This window comes from Trachypithecus francoisi, unplaced genomic scaffold (genome assembly GCF_009764315.1).
Source record: "Trachypithecus francoisi isolate TF-2019V2 unplaced genomic scaffold, Tfra_2.0 Lachesis_group15, whole genome shotgun sequence".
Lineage (NCBI taxonomy): Eukaryota > Metazoa > Chordata > Mammalia > Primates > Cercopithecidae > Trachypithecus > Trachypithecus francoisi.
In genome coordinates, this window is record NW_022681460.1 from 12911707 (window position 1) to 12930400 (window position 18694).

The following is an 18694-nucleotide window of genomic DNA, read 5'->3' on the forward strand; positions in this document are numbered from 1 at the left end:
GGAAGGGAGGAAGGGAGAGAGGAAGAAAGAATAACTATAGTGTGTTAATATTCAGGCTTCAAGAAACTCATTTTCTAATCAGACATCTTCTCTGGGCTGGCCTGAGACAAAATATGGAATTAGAACAAATTTTTAAGTGGTGTTTCTCCTTACTTTTGTTTCTACTTCACCTACTGAAATAAAATAATGTGTTCTTAAAAATTTATTAGGACCAAAACATTGAAGAATTAATATGTTAAATATGTGTACTAGAGACTTCTAGTTTAGCCCAACACCTATTCTTCTCTCAGTAACAAAATTCCTGGTTTTCAGCTGCAGTCAAAATAAAGACTATGTTTTCCAGTAGCCTTTATAGCTAGTTGTGCCTACATGAGGAAGATGGAAGTGTTCTTAAAGGGAGAAAAATGTATTACCTTATTTAGTTGCTATTTTGAACAAGGGTGGTGTAATTGAATTCTGAGTCACCATCTTAGACCCAAAATGGAGGCTGCATATGACAGAATAAAAGATGGAAGGAGCCTTGGTTCCTGATACCATGGTCCCTGACAACATTCAAGCCGATCACTTAGCATACCACCTGGCCCAAAATAAATGCTCATTGGGTATTTTCTATTTCTATTAATTTTGTAACAGTATTATTTGTTGATTGACCACAGTATACTAGACACATCACGCGTATCTTACTTATTCCTCACAATAATCCAGTAAGTCAGGTATTATCATCTTCACTGTGTATAAAGAAACACAAATCCTGAAAGATAAGTTTTCCAAAGTCATGAAGCTACTAATTGATATATGGGGTTATTCCACCAGTGTGTCTGATTCCGCACTGGGTCGTCTGTCCACTACATTATTCTATCTTATCATAACATTATTGGTTTTCTGTTTCCGATTATCCCACAGTTCCTCTAAGGTTTTATAAGTTTTTTAATGGTAGCAAGTATACTGAGTATAAAAGAAATGTATTGATTCCTTACTCAGCAGATAAGATATTGATATTTAAAAACAAAAATAAAAATAATAAGTGGAACAAAAAGAAATCTGTAGGGAAACGAATATTTTGAATGAGATTTCTGGTATTTCCTGCTACTAGTCAAGCAGGAAATGTCTTTTTCATTCTTTTCCCCAACCGTTACACTCATGATTTTACCAGTTCTATTTAGGACTAAACACAATGGTTAGGGGCCTCGGGAGGAAAGCAAATGTATGGATTTAAAATGAAAAAAAAATTATAATGAAAGCTTCCACTTTGTATTTAGAAATGCAACAACCATCAATATGAAAAGAAGATTTGAAGAAATTTTTCTACTGTCCAATAGTTTCTCCCTTTTTGCTTTCAGTATATGAGACAATTTGACTACCTTTCTCAGAAATATTTTAACTTTTTAAATAAAGACAATATATTTACAGATATTTTAAACATTCTGAACAAAAATAAAACTGTGACATTAAAAAATGGAGCATGACCTTCCAAACTAATCAGAGGTAGAAATACATTAAAATTACAATGTAATTCTTTTATTCCAATGCAATTTTTCCTTTGCAAATTATGCACTGCATGTAGAGTATTTAGTAACTGGCTGAACAAAGAGGCTTGGCCAATGTCAACATTAGAATTATGTCTCAGAGTTCCTTATTTGTGCACAACGAGTCAATAATTTGGATACAGGAACACATCAAAATTGTGAGTGATGTCCAAAAGGATAGCTACTATGTGATATGTTGTATAAATTAGCTTTAGCTGTACAAAAACTTTGTGGCTTACAACAACAGACATATATTAGCTCATAATTTTATAGATCAATGTTTTGGGTTGGGTTCGTCTGGGCAATTCTACTGACCTGGCCTGGGCTTAACATGTCTTGACTGAGGCTCCGCTATGTATTTACAGTGAACTGTGGGTTGGTTTGAGCTGACTGACTGTGGGATGAGGTGCCCCAGTTTTCCACGTGATGTTTTATCCTCCAGCAGGCTAGCATGGGCTTATCCTGCACTTTCATGGTTCCAAGACCAGCTGAAAACTCATACTGCAATCACTTCTCCGGTCTCTGCTGTGTTAAATTTACCCTTGTTCCATCGGCAAAAGTGAGTCACATGGCCAACCCCAGAGTCAGTATGAGAGGGACTAGCAAAGTTTAGGGATAGAGTATAAAATAATTGGAAGTCAGTATTATGACAATTTAACACAGATGATTAGAAAGGTTTTTTTTTAAAACGGCAAGAGTGGTGGACCAAAAGTACAAGGAGAAATCTCATAGGGATAGATATAGAATGTAGCACTGGCATTCAGAACACGCTTTAGTAGGTAGAGAATCAAGGAGACCTGATTTAACTTCAGTCCCCTGAGAAAGTCAGGAACTTTGGTTGGTAACAATTTCAATATAAATCGGCAATGTGAACTGACTTCCAAAAGAGAGAGAGAGCTAATGTAATCTTGGGTCACCTTATTGAAAGTAGAGAAGTCAAACTAATGGAAACAATAATTCTGGGATTTTTCAGGGGTCACCAAACTTGTTCTGGGTACAGTAAATGACAAGGGAAAATGGAACATAAAGGGTGTCCAGAGGAGTGCAACCTGAATGACAGGAAGCTGGAAATACATTGCATACTAATCCTTTAAAGGACATGAGGATGTTCACTCTGCAAAAGACAGGATTTAAGGTTTGAAGATAGTATGATAATAGCACACTTCAAATATTTTCAAGGCATTGTAAAGAAGTAGGATTAGATGTACTCCCTATGGTTTTGGAAGGAAAAGGGAACAATTAGGTAGAAGCTACAAGAAGACAAATTTCGGGATAATGGCAGGGACAAAAAAACTCACAATTATTAGAAATGTCCATAAATAGAGTGGTTATTGCCAGGGAGTGAGCTTTCTTTCACCAGAAGTGTGCAAGAAGAGAGGATGATGACAACCAGTAAGAAGCTAAGCAAGGCCCCCTGCAACAGTAGCTCTCAAACCTGGCTGCAACTCAGAATCATCTATAGAGCTTTGGAAAATACAGACACCATGGCAACCTCTGGAACAAAACCTGCACAATTGTACTTTAAACTTCCTTATAGGAGATAATGACACATGACCAGGTTTTGGAACCACTGTTCCAACAGGTCAGCAAACTATGGCTTGCCACTGGTTTTGTGTAGCCCAAGAGCTAAGAATGGCTTTTACCTTAATACTTAGTGACACTTAAAAAATCATATGAAAATCAAATGTTGGTTTCCAGAAATAAAGTCTTTTCAGAACACAGCTATGCTTATTCTTTATGTATTGCCTACAGCACGCTACCACAGTGGAGCTGAATGATTGTCACAGAGACCATGTGGCCCACAACCCTAAAATATGTATTATCTGGCCCCTTACAGAATAAAATCTGCCAACTCTTGTTGATCAATTCTAATTTATATAATTTTTATATATTTAAACTTCATGTTGTATGGTCTACATCAATCATATAAGAATAAAAATGTGACTAAAACAGGCTGATATTGGATACGTTTATTATTCAATGGAAATAATGGGATATTGCTAGTCTGACACTCTCCTTTAAGTGTCATATTCAAAGCATTTTTAAATGACCCCAGAAATCCACTGGTGAAACAGAATTGTATAATCATTTCAGTCACATGGAGAAAATTAATATTACAAAAATTGGAGCTGTCTTCTCAGCACCCAGGTCTTAGGTTTTGATAACATTCTCCAATAAAAGGAACCAGAGCTTCTTGGAGAAATGGCTACTTCTAGGACTGGAGCAGGCAATGTACAAGATAAAATAAAAACAAAACAATACAGACCTGGATATGCCAGAGGGGCATGAGGGAGGGGGCAACTGAAAGAGCTCTGGATGCTCAAAACTGGAACAATTTAAGCAACAAAACAAATAATGTAGTACTCAATTTTAACCCAAAGTATAAAAATAAATAATCAGGAATTCATACGGAAATAAATCAATGACTAAACAAATAAATAAGTGGGAGAGAAGAGACAAATCTCCTGTGCAGAAGAATTCCAAACAAAATGTGGGTACTCTGTCCTCAAGGAGGTGGAGCAGAACTCCATATTCCTTACATTTCTGAGACGGATATAGTCACTTCTTAGAAAAGAGTACAGTGTGCAAAGTAATTCTTCCAACAATGACAGTATGGACTAATTTGCAGTAGAGAAACCTGACAAACTTTGCCTGAGCCAGGTGATCAAGGGTAAAATCAACCATGATAAGTAATGTGGATAACACGTACCCTTGATATGATGTGGTGAAAGCAGCACTTTATCTCTGTAGTCTTCTTCCCCCAGTCCCACAACCCTGTCCAAAAGAAAAAAGAAAGAAATCAGATCCCAACAGGGAGAGAAACTACAAAATACCCAACCAATATTCCTCAGAACTATCAAGACCATCAAAAACAATAAAAGTCTAGAAACTGTCATAGTCTAAAGCAGCAATCCCCAACCTTTATGGCACCAGGGACTGGTTTTTCAGTTTTGTGGAAGGCAATTTTTCCATGGGTGCCGGGGGATGGTTTGGGAGTGAAACTGTTCGACCTCCGATCATCAGGCATTTGTTAGAGTCTCTTAAAGAGCATGCAACTTAGATCCCTCACATGCATAGTGCCCAATAGTTGGCCCTCCTGAGAGAATCTAATGCTGCTGCTGATCTGACAGGAGGCAGAGCTCAAGAGGTAATGCTTATCTGACCGTGGCTCACTTCCTGCTGTGCAACCCAGTTCCTAACAGTCCACAGATCGCTACCAGTCTGCAGCCTGGGGATTGTGGACCCCTGGTCTGGAGGAGCTAAGATGACATGACAACTAAATGCAACATGATATTCTCCATAAGATCCTGGAACAGAAAAAGGGTGTTAGACAACAACAAGGGAATCTGAATAAAGTATAGACTTTCATTAATAGTAAGGTTCACTAATTGTAAAAAATGTACCATACTAGTAGAAGATGCTAATAATAAGGGAAACTGAGTACAAGATATATGGGAACTCTGTACTCTCCATAATTTTTCTGTGAATCCAAATTAGTCTACAATTTCTTTAAATTTAAAATAATTGGGGCTGTTTAGAGATTTGCCCTTTAATTTATATATTCACTTTCATTTCCTTAAGTTTACTTAACATAATTTGTCTAGAATCCCTTTTGAATTCAGTTGACTATGTATCATAAATCACAAGTTAAACAATTAAGTCATGCTCACAATCACATCCTGGTACATTGTTGGTTTAGTTCTTCTGGTCACAAATACTTTTAATTTGGTTGAATGGCTGAATATTTAGTATTTATTGCTTTACCAACATGGCTGTTCTAACTAGAGAGTGCATTATTGCTGGGTTTCTGTTTCAGAAGCAAGAATGGAGACCCATGTGGTCTCAATGTAAGTAGAAGTCATGAAGTGATTCTGACACATGGAGATGCAGAATTTTGACCTCCCTACTTTTTGGAAGTGCCAGTGACTGCTGAGAGCTGCAGGGGAGACTCAGCAGGACTAAGGAATGTTAATGAAGTCTGCCTTTTATAAGCAGTTGTTGTTATAAAAAGAAACCACAGTTATTAATGATGAAATATTATAGAGAATTTTTTGTAATATAAGCAGTTCTTGCTCTTACAAATATCCCTCTTATAATTCTCAGAAACAGCCACTAGTGCTAAGGGAGGCATTATGAGAAAACAAACAAACAACATTTAAAAAATATTTTTAGAGCATCTGTGGTCTCATGAGAAAACTAAGTTGCTGAGAAATGCAGAAGGGTAGCCCTTGTGGTACATTTTCAACCTACAATAGCCATAGTAGATGGTGGCATCTCCCCGGGCAAACAGATTATATGCATACCACCAACATTGTTAAGTCAGTCTGTCACATTCTTAAAATTCCACCAATTTATCTCATCATGAAATGTAAATATATTTGGCATCTTTGTGAATCTCTTTCACGATTCACGTGCATTAATTTCATAGAGGATTTCTGCCTGGTTAATACCTAATTGAGGATTGGGAGCAGTTCTTTGGCAAGTGCAGGAAACATCAGGAAAACCACATAGCAAGACTATTAACATTGCAGTTCCAAATACATTTTTGAAACAGTTTGTCAATTTCTTTAGGAAAAAAAGTCTGCTGAAGTTTTGATTGCAATTGTATTAATTCTATAGATGAGTTTAGGGAAAATTGACATCTTAATATTGAGTCCTCTTAAGTGATGAACATGTTATATCTTTTCATTTATTTAGGTTTTCATTAATTTCTCTCAGTAATGTTTTGTAGTTTTCAGTGTACAGGTTTACCACCCACTTTATTAAACTCATCACTAAATATCTTATGTTTTTGATGTTATTAATAATGAAATATTTTAAAATTTATTTTTCAATGGTTCAATGCTAATATTTATTAGTTCAATTGATTTTAAGTTTGGTTTATTGACCTTACATTCTAAGACTTTTCTTTTTTTTTTTTTTTTTTTTGAGGCGGAGTCTAGCTCTGTCGCCCGGACTGGAGTGCAGTGGCCGGATCTCAGCTCACTGCAAGCTCCGCCTCCCGGGTTCACGCCATTCTCCTGCCTCAGCCTCCCGAGTAGCTGGGACTACAGGCGCCCGCCACCTCGCCCGGCTAGTTTTTGTATTTTTAGTAGAGACGGGGTTTCACCGTGTTAGCCAGGATGGTCTCGATCTCCTGACCTCGTGATCCGCCCGTCTCGGCCTCCCAAAGTGCTGGGATTACAGGCTTGAGCCACCGCGCCCGGCCAACTTTTCTAAATTCCTTTACTAATTCCAATAGGTTTTTTGTAGGTTCCTTGGGATTTTCTTTATATGTAACCATGTTGTCTGTGAATAGGGAAATGTTATTCTTTCCTTTCCAATCTGTGTGTCTTTTATTTTTCTTATCTTACTGTTCTGGCTAGGAATGCAAGCAACGTGTTATGTGGAAGTGATAAGGCCAGACATCCTTTTACTTGGTCCCAATTTTTTGGAAGAAAACATTCAAGGTTTCATCATTATGCATGGTAGCTGACATTTTTAAAGCACCCTTTATCAGAGTGAAAAAATTACATTTTATTCCTAACTTGTTCATACATTTTTATCATGAATGAGTATTGAATGTTGTCAGATGTTCTTTTCTACATCTATAAAGATAATAATGATTTTCCCCTTTACTTTGTTAATAGATTAATTACTGAGTGATTTTTAAATGTTAAATCAACCTTATAATCTAGGGATTAACCAGACTTTGTCATAATTTATTATTTTTAAATGTTGCTGGATTTAATTTGTTACTATCAAAGACTTTTCCTCTGCATTCCCGAGGAATATTAATTTGTTGCTTGCTTTCTTATAGTGTGCAGGTCTGACCTTAGTATAAGAGAAATGCTAGCCTCAGATAAAGAGTTAGGAAGTATTATCCTTCTATTTAAAAGAATATATAGAATTTCAGTTGTTTTTTCCTTTAATATTAGATAAAATTCAGCAGTAAGATTATCTGTTCCTGGGATGTTCTTCAGGAAAGATTTTTAAAACAAAATTGAAAATGTTTAGTTGGTAAACACTATTCAGATTTTCTGTTTTTAATAGTTTTCATAATTTTGTGTCTTTAAAGGCATTTGTTAATTTCACATAAGCTGTCAAACTTATTAGCATAAAGTTAGTCATAGTCTTTATCATTCTTTAAATATATGCAAAATTAATACGTATGTCCCATCTTTCATACTTGATCTTGGAAATTTATATATCCCCTCTCTCTTTCTCCCTGAATTGAGCCAGATATTTGTCAACATGACCGATCTTTCAGACATTTATGTGGCCAACAAACATATGAAGAAAAGTTCAATATCACTAATCATTAGAGAAATGCAAATCAAAACCACAAGAGATATCATCTCATGCCAGTCAGAATGGCGATTATTAGAGGTCAAGTAACAATAGATGCTGGTGAGTCTGTAGAGAAATAGGAACTTTTACACTGTTAGAGAGAATGTAAATTAGTTCAACCATTGTGGAAGACAGTATGGAGGTTCCTCAAAGATCTGGAGCCAGAAACACTGTTTGACCCAGCAATTCCATTACTGGGTATATACCCAAAGGAATAGAAATCATTCTGCTATAAAGACGTATGCACACATATGTTTAGTGAAGCATTATTTACAATAGCAAAGTCATGGAACCAACCCAAATGTCCATAATGATAGACTGGATAAAGAAAATGTAGTATATATACACCAGGAGATACTACCCAGCCATATAAAGGAAAGAGATCATGTCCTTTGAACGGACGCGGATGAAGCTGGAAGCCATCATTCTCAGCAAACTAACACAGAAACAGAAAACCTAACACCACATGTTCTCACTCATAAATGGGAGTTGAGCAGTGAGAACACTTGGACACAGGGAGGGAAACAACACACACCAGGGCCTGTTGGTGGGGCGGGGAGTGACAGGAGGGAACTTGGAGGATGGGTCAATAGGTGCAGCAAACCACCATGGCATGCGTATACCTATGTAACAAACCTGCACGTTCTGCACATGTATCCCAGAACTTAAAGTAAAAGCAACAACAAACATTATTGATCTTTCAAAGTAACTAGATGTTGGTTGTATTTATATTATTTATTATTTGTCTACTTTCTATTTTACTAATTTCTGCTCTTATCCTTTTATTTGTTTTTTAAAATTTAATTTGGGTTTAATTTGTTCTTCTTCTAGTCTCTTGAAGTGGAAACTTAGGTCACTGATTTTTGGATCTGTCTTCTTTTCCAACATGAGCATGACAAGTATCTAAATTTACAAAATTCAAGGATTGCTTTAGCTTTTCCCGACATAGTTTGATGTCTTATGTTTTCTCTCTTATTAATTTTAAAATCTTTTACATTTTCCATCTTATTTTCTTTTTCCCCTATGGGTTATTTAGAAGAGTGTTTCTTAACTTCTGTTGATTTATAAGGATAGCATACTTTTTCTTTTCCAATCTGTATGCTTGTTAGATATTTCCAACTTAATTTCACTATGATTTGAGAACACGCTTTATGTTGTCAGACATTTTGAATTTATTGGGACTTGTTTTATGTTTCAAGACATCAGCTACTTTGGTAAATTTTCCTTGAGCACTAGAAAATAATGTGTACTATACTGTTTGGCATTCTAGAAAGGTCAATTAGGTCAAGTTGGTTGATAGTATTTTTCACAATATTCTTACTGATTTTCAGTGTTGTATCTTATTTTTTGAGAGAGAATGTGAAAATCTTTAGTTTATTATTAAATAAGATAATTTAATTTATTATTAAAGAACAATAATAAATGTATTCATCATTTTAACTTTGTCAGTTTTGCCACGTGAATTTTGAAGATCTGTAATTAGGCGAATACATATTTAGGGTGGCTATGTTTTTTGGCAGATTAACTTTTATCATTAAAAATTTTTTTCATTATTGGACATATTCCTTGTTTTGAAGTCTCCTTTGTCTTATATTAGTATAATCACTTCCCACCTTTCTTTTAATCAGTGTTTACATGCTGTACCTTTTCCTATTCTTTTATTTTTAACTTATCTATAGCTTTATATTTAAAGTAAATTTCTTATAGACAGCACATAAGTGGATTGTATTTGTATATTTAGTTTGATAAACGATGCCTTTTAATTTGAATAGTTAAACCATTTACATTTGATGTAATCATTAATATGTTTGAATAACTCCACCATCTCACCAGATGTTTGTTATTTGCTTTATCTCTTGCTCTTCTTTCCTCTTTCCTGACTTCTTTTGACTGAGCATTTTTTGTATTTCATTTTATCTCCAGTAATGGCTTATTAGAATACTTTTTAAATTGATTTGTTGATTTGTAATTGCTATAGGGTTTATAATATGCATCTTCAACTTTCACAGCCTGTCTTCATATTACATTTTGTTACTGCACATATAAGAACCTTACATACTTTCCTATTTATTGCTAGTGTTGTCATGTTATTCTTCTAACTGTGCTTTAAAACTTCAAGTCCCCTGTTACTATTTGCTTTAAACACTCAATTATCTCTTAAAATATTTTTCAATGAGGAAAAATATTTTATAATAATTCGTATGTTAACCATTTTTGGCAACTCTTCACTCTTTATTCTTTTGTGTAAATCCAAGTTTTCATCTGATGTCATTTCTTCCATCTGAATAATTTATTTTCCTGTAGCACAGGTCTCCTAGTGACAAATTCTCATAATTTTTGTTTGTTTAAATATGTCTTTTTTTCATTTGAAAGACAGTTTTGCTGGCTGTAGATTTCTAGGCTAATTTTTTCCCTACAACTTTGAAGATTGTTCCACTGTCTTCTGGCTCACAGTGTTTCTTCTCAAATGTCACACTATTTCATTCAAGGATTCTTACGAAGACATTGTCTTTCACCCCCTGTCCTGTGCTGTTTGTCTCTGGCTGCTTTTGAATCTTTCTCTTTATTGCTGGTTTTCAGCGGGTTTCATTATTATATACTTTGGTCTGTTTTCTTTGTGTTTATCCTGCTTGGGCTCCATTGAGCTGCTTTGATCTGTAGTTTATAATTTTCATTGAATTTGAAAATTTTTGATATTTCTTCAAATGTATTTTTGCTCTCTCCTTCTGGAAATATTGCAACAACACAGCTTTTAGATGATTTAATGCTGTCACATTGATCACTGAAGCTATTTTATTAGATTTTTTTAATTGCATGTTTTTTATTTCTATACCTTAAATTCACCAGTAATTTTTTTTTCTGTAGTGTCTAATGTGCTATGTAGTTCATCCATTAATTTTTACTTTCTGATGTTCTATTTTCAGCCTTACAGGATCCACTTTTTTCTACTTTCTATTTCCCATTTTCCCTCATTATTTTGAGTTTTCTCTAAATCATTGAGTATTTTTCCAATAACCATTTTAAACTTCTTATTTAATAATTGTATCATATCTGACATTCCTACCTTCTGTTTCTATTGACTAATTTTTCTCTTGATTATGAGTCACCTTTTTGCTTCTTTTGTGTCTAGTAATTATTCACTGTAATTATTAATTGGATGTTTATCATTGTGAAATACATTGCTGAGTGTCTAGATTCAGTTATATTCCCTTAAAGAATGTTGAATTTTGTTTGGGATAGCGTTCATACACTTTAACATCAAAGTGATCCTGTTGAGATTTGTTTCTAAGCATTGTTAGGGAGGGTCCAGAATAGTCTTTACATGAGGGCTAGTTTAGCTCTATTCTGAAGACATGGCTTTTTGGGTCTTTACTTAGTATATGCTGTTTGGTGAGTTCTCTCAACTCTGGCTGGTAAAAATTTAAACATATCCCAGCCCTGTAAGAACTCTGAAAAATGTTCCATTTACAGCTCCCAGGTACTTTTTTGCCTTACCTCATAGATCTCCAATGTTTACCCTTTAGCAAAATATTCAAAGGAGTCTTTAGGAAGATAACTGTATTAGTCCATTCTCACACTGCTATAAAGAACTACCTGAGATTGAGTAATTTATACAGAAAAGAGGTTTAATTGACTCATAGTTCTGCAGGCTGTACAGGAAGCATGACTGGGGAGGCCTCAGGAAACTTGCAATCATGGCAGAAGGCTGAATGGGAAGCAATCATGTCTTCACGTGGTGACAGGAGAGATAGAGCTAAGGGGGGATTGCTACACACTTTTAAACAAACACAACTTGTGAGAACTCACCTACTGTCACAAGACCAGCAAGGGCGAAATCTGCCCCCATGATCCAATCACCTCCCACCAGGTTCCTACCAATTCCCAACTGTAATTGGGAATTACAGTTCAACATGAGATTTAGGTAGGGACACAGAGCCAAATCATACCAGTTACTGTAGCTCTTTTTCTATGTAGTCTTTTTATTTCCAGTACTCTTTCTTTTAAATACCAGCTCCATCAGCCTCCCTTTCCTATGATCTCTATCTCTTCAACTCAGAGACTACTGTGCTAAGTTTGAGTTCCCCCAATTTGACCACAATATGAAAAATTCCTTCACATAGAAAACCAGGACCGTCACAGAGCTGACTTCATTACTTTCTCTTCTTTCTTGATTATGGCAGTCCTGGGAGCCTGTTGTTTGAAAACAGTAGTTTCATTTTTGCCCTATTTTCTAATTGCTTGCAGGGGTGAGGCAACTTTTGCACTGTTATTCTAGCATGCCACAAGTGGAATTCCCCATTCATTGAACTTTTCAAAATGTTGGATCTTATGAATTGATAGATAAGATACAGTATATTAATATAGTAAAATGCTATTCAGCAATGTAAAGAACAAAGTACTGACACTTGTTACAACATAGATGAAACTTAAAAACATTAAGCTAAGTGTAAGAAATCAGAGACATACAAACATAAATTGTATTATTCCATTTATATAAAATGTCCTGAATATAAAAATATAGAGAGACAAAAAGTAGATTAGCATTTGCTTAGGGCTGGAAGTGTGAATGGAGGATATCTATAAATATGCAGGAGGTGTCTTCTTTAGGATAATGAAAATGTTCTAAAATTGTGACAATGATTGTACAACTCTGTAAATGTTCTAAAATTCATTGAATTGCGTACTTAAGATGGATGAATTTTATGGCATATAAATCATGTCTCAAGTATTTTGTAAAAAAAAGTTACATCCTGTAGTTAATCATGCTTTAGAAAATTAAGGAAGAACTTGTGCCTGAATTTGGAGTAAAGCATTCTGGGATGGACAAGTTGCTACCTGAATAATCCTCTTGGAAGACAACAAAATATGACTTCAAAACTTTGCTGTAGAAGTAGTCTGGACATTTTAGCTGGTGGGATGAAAATAGCACCAGTATTTATTTGTAGAACATGTTAACATTGCTGGGGGTTTTTGAAAGGAGAGAACATAGTTTGGTGTTATTGGGTCATGAAATGAAATTCCTATTGCTGATTACTGGAGTAGGCAGGAATTGAACATTATACAATTATAGAAAGTTTTTAAGTATGACAAAGCAGCAAGAGCTAGCTATAGCAAAAGCTATAGCTGTCATAGCTGTAAGATACAGTTGCTCTGTTTAAGAAAAGACACTTAGAAACCACAAGTTAACTAATTTTAGAGAACTTCTGAAGAATCTAATTTTATTAAATGAATACCAAGGTACTACTGAAATAAATCTTTTCTTTGCATATATTTCTGTTACTAATTCAAACTCTTGTTTCATATAACACCAAGAAATTACTAAACTACTCTGCATTCACAGTCAGCTTGTGTTGTTTTTTTTTTTTTTAAATAAAATTGAATATTTCTATTTTCCACCACTCGAAAACTGCACTGTTGGTGGTACTACGCCGTATCAGGAAATTCCCTACCATCAAAATTCACACCCACATCTTGCAATAATATTTAAAACTTACATGCATTTTACTTAAGGGAGTATTATCTTAAACAGTTCTTTGGATAAGAGGAATAAATGTGCTTTTTTAAAAACACAAGTTGAGTCTATATGGACAAGAAAGTTAAACAGTTCGAATGGTTTGAATAAACAGTCAATATTCAACCATATTGATGTTTTAGAATTCAACTAAAACTGAGTTTGAATAAGGATAATTTCATGGTTTATAACCAAAATACACCAGAATTGAAAACAAATAACTAATTCTGTGGATAGACTCATGATGTTAGATCATTTTTTCAGAGAAAAAAATTGTGGCTTAATAAATCAAGAATGTGTTTTGTTCTCTATTTCAGTTTTTCACCCAGTGTAACGTATTGCCTCGCCTGCTGCTGTTTGCAACCTTTTTACAGTTGGCATAAGTACATACATTAAATGTATTCTGATTATTATGGACGCCCCACTGTGCAGCTCCCATTACAATGGTGTCCGTTAAGCAGTGTTTTTACTTCCTAAGTTACCATGCTTTTGTAATGTGTATTATTAAGTGCTACCTTCTTCCAGTACTTTAAGGCTCTATAATTACCCAAGAAGGCAACTGTATGATGTTTGTAAATTTGCACAGAAGTGTGAATGGGAACACAGGCTGCTAGATGGCAATAACGGAATTTGTGCCTGGAGATTCTGATGAAAATGGTAATTTCAGTTTAACATTTTTGATTTTCAGGGAACCATTTGAATAGAGACCTCTGGGTAACCACAACCACATTCATCAGAAATAGATAGGATTGCAACACTGAGAAATACAACAAAATATTCTCAGAGCATTCTTTCCTAGAGTATTGCTCTTCATGGAGCATTTTGCTGCTTAGTGAACTCAGGGCACATTTATTTTTTATTTTGATTTTTTGATTTAGTAACTTATTTTTACAACTGAAGACAATTCCCCCTCTCATCCAATGTTATTCCCCTTCCCATCCAGTTAAGTGTGAATAAAAAGTAAAAAGGGCAGGCATTCTTGTCCTTCTCTCTTTATAAGCTCCTTCCCACTTAATATGGTTTAGCACTGTGTCCCTACCCAAATCTTACCTTGAACTGTAAAAATCCCTACATGTCAAGGACGGAACCAGGTGGAGATAATTGAATCATGGGGGCAGTTTTCCCCATACTGTTCTCATGATAGTGAGCAAGTTCTCATGAGATCTGATGGTTTTATAGAAATTGCTTCCTTTGCTTGACTCTCATTCTCTCTCCTGCCACCCTGTGAAGAGGTGCCTTCTGCCATGATCGTAGTTTTCCTGAGTCCTCCCCAGGCATATAGAACTGAGTCAATTAAATCTCTTCTCTTTATAAATTACCCAGTCTCACACATGTCTTTATTAGCAGCGTGAGAACAGACTAATACACCACTCAAGAATATCTTTCTTGATATTCCATCTTGTTTTGCTTACACATCATCAAATAGTTATTCTTACTCAAATTCATTTTTGTGGAATGAAGTAAAAGATTCAAAATTCTAGAGGCAGAAATAAGGTATCCAAGGATATGGCTGGTCCAGGAGGAAATATATTTGGCTCATGGTGAACGAAACATAGCATTATGGAGCATAGTATATGGAGGTCAACACACAGGGTTCCAGATCACAGTAGCCAAACACAACCTGTGCAAACCATCCTGCTAGACAAGCCAAATTTGCCCAATGCTATTTGAAGTACATATGCATATCATCATCATAGAAATGAAGTAGCTGAAAGTTTACAAAATTACTTGAGAAACTACATTTAAGATCGAGGAAACTTTTGAGTTCTGCAAGGCCACATTTAATCCAGTGCTAAGTCATGAAACTCAAAAAGGGTAAGAGTGATCAGTATGGGATGAAACAATTTTTAAAAGTTATATGACACATACAGGGTAAATGAATTGAGAAAAAAATTGCAGGAACTGGAGAAGGGGAGAATTGGTAAGGCTATTTCAGGAAGCAGAAAATAGAAGCACAAAATAATAATATTGTTGAATCATATGACACATGTTTGCTGCTCTACTGATTAGATGCAGACAATAATAAAAATGCATTTTATGTATCACTTCACAATTCACAGGATACTTACCTCATATGGACTCATCTAACAACTTTGTGACAAGAGGCCAGGAGGTGTCCTTAATTTTCAGAAAAAACTAATGCTAATTAAAAAGCTTAGTGGTAAGTATACAACAAAGAAAATATTGGAACTTGAGCTTTCTAAATCCTAATCCAATGCCTTTTACTGCTCCATACACTAATATAATTTTTTTTCAAAAGATGGGAGTATCTGAAATGACATTTTAGATGCTTTTTAGAAGAGAAGTAGCTCAGTGGTGGTTGGAACCCTTTCAAGTATTTCCAGCATCCTCCGCTTCCATGCTAAAACTTTTCAGCTAAGGGGAGACTAGAGAGGCCAGGAGGGTGTCCAGGATTGGGGGAAGCTAAAGAAGGACCAGTGGTATTCCTTGTCTTCAGAGCTTCAGGCTAAAATCTGGCCAATTTACCTTGAATTTTGTAACACTCATTTGTAAACAATAGCAACCTTTTCATCTAACAAGAAAGGCCTCCTTAAGGGGATTCTCATTCCGGTTGCATATGTTCTATTGATACCATTACTAAGGAATACGGTTTTTTAAAATATATTTAATGCTTCTTATATTTAAAACCAAGAATTGAAGAGCAGAATGCATTTTCTGTTTTCACTGTTTGCCCAGACATCAAGTTGACAGTCATATGGTTATTAGTGATATGCATCAGCTCGTAAGTGACCCTTTGGTATGTGAACATGGGGAATTTTTAAATACTTGGCTCTTCAATATGGATTTGTGTTACAGTCATGTTATCATCTCAAGCCTTCCAAGATTTCAAAGGATCTGATGGCTGTAATTGCAGAGAATAAATGAGTAATCTTTAGTCTATTTCAGAAATAGAAGGCCAGATGATTCCCTTTCCATAAAGGACTAAGGTTTCATCTAATGCCAACTCTGGTAAAGACTTAGTCATTTTTGTGGATGAAATCTGATCCTATGCGAGCAATGTTATTTTCATTTCTGAAAATTATCTCCGTCCAGTACATCAATCACCCAGTAGGTCCACACTCCAATAAAAAGATTTGAAATGGAAGAATTGCTTCTTTCCTTTAGTTCCTCTCTTAATTCTGTCTTACAGTGCATCTTGAATCTGAATGAGCTCCAGACAAACCTTACATACAACAGACAGGAGAATTCAAACCAATGCATTTATTATGCTCAGGAATCACAGCTGACTCCCAGAGCTGCCAAATTCAGCAGGGTTTACACAAACTGCTCGTGGTTTTCATAAGCATTGATTGCAGCCAAAACGCTGTTTTGTGAGCTGAGTTTTTATCCAATTGCCAAGTGACCAATGTTAACTTTGCATCAATATAAGGGTTTATTAAGCTTATTTTATGACTTTTGCTTACAAATTTACTTAGTTCTGCAAAAAAAAAAATAATAATAATAACAAACATGAAAATTTCCTTCCAAGTTACTGTCAATAAAGACAATGTTTTGTTTTGTTTCATTTTGTTGTGTTTTCGCAAATCCTGAGCAATTGAACTACAATCACATACCAAAAACAAATAATACAAATCAATATCAATCCCCCTGGAAATTTGGGAATATGAAAAGATATTTTATATGTAAAGAGAATTGTGTCCCTGGATCTCTATCTATAAAACTACTCAAGTAATTAGTAGCAGAAGGATCCTGTAAAAAATAAAATAAAATAATGAGTTTTCCATATACCATATTGTAGAATAGATAAAAATAGAGTCTTAGGCCCAGTGGAATTTGGGATCATAAAGTTCTGCATGTAGATGAGTGGAAACAATGCAGAACATAAGCAAAGGAATGGAATTTAACTCTGAGGATGCTCCCTAAGGAGCTTGTTACTCCAAGATCAATCTAAAGGGTTTCTAAAAACCATTTGAGTGTCAGTCATCTGGCGGGGATTCTACAGCAAAAATGTTTCCCTGAAATTCAGTCTGATTGATATCTATTCAGATTTTTTTAATGGGAAAGGGAAGATGAGGGAAAAAAATAAAATTAAAGGTTTGAATGAGGCTCTCTCTTTTGAGATTTGGGCTATTTAGAGTAGAAATGGTATCCCTGTGATTGGCTTCCTTCTTATTGTCAGTCTCTGCTAAAAGAGTGAGAAGAGGTGAGGAAGACAACGGGAAGCAGAATCTCCTCTTTTGGGTTCTGGTTCTAGAACAAAGAGCTCCCCATGGGAAGGATGGTTACAGACATTCATGCTGTCAGGATTTTTGAAATATTGGAGGCCCCGAACACAAAGATTTCAGTGTGCAATTACCAAAGACTGACTTAGGAAACAGAAGAAAAATAATTACGCTAACTAAAAACCGAAACCACAGACTTGTTCAAATTGCTGAGTACTTGACAAGACAGCCACTGTGCAGTATCACAAAAGAAGAGGCAAAATAAATAAGCATTTCTGTTAGTCATCAATCAATAAGTGTATATCTCATAGAGATCTGCTCAATTCCAGTGGGATTTTTATTTTTATTTTTTACTAATATAATACCAATGTTGTTGCTCTGGAATTCTTAGAATTTGTGTTTCCATGTGGAAACTATCAGCACACAAGGCTATTGGGCCAGACACACCCACTTTTAAAATCCCAAACAGTACACTGTAAAACACTATAAGCTTTCATATCTTCCAAATTTATTTTATCATCATTCTGGAGAGTACTGGTATTCTATAACACACTATGTAATCAGATATAAAGATTCATTTTTACAGGGCCATTTTATTCAAACTAATCATAGGCTCTAAACTCCAGAAAATTTTATTAGTAAATATAAATTATGCTAATATGGCATTTAATAATACTTCTTAATGAAGTAGATTTAACACTTTAGGCTTATCTAAAAAATGAAAATTATGACAATAATTTTGTATACATATATACGTGTCTATGTGAACATAGACACATTTATAACTTTAATATGTTGAACAAAGAAGACCAAAAAATGTTGACAATGTAATATATCTTAATAAACATCCTGGGTTCTGGGTAAGGTGATTTTATTTATTTGATCATGACTACAGCTTCCAGAAAAAAATAGTTCCGATTTACTTATTCATTTGTTAAATACATGTTGCATACCAAAGTATCCCAAACTCTTTGCTAGTACCTAAGAATAAAAGATGAACAAGAACTACGTCATAACATTTTGCTTCTGAAGACAGCCACGTAAGTAAAGAATCACGATAAGACTGAACCAGGAAGAAACTGAATCTCTGAGTAGACCAACAGCAAGCCCTGAAATTGAGGCAGTAATAAATAACCTACCAA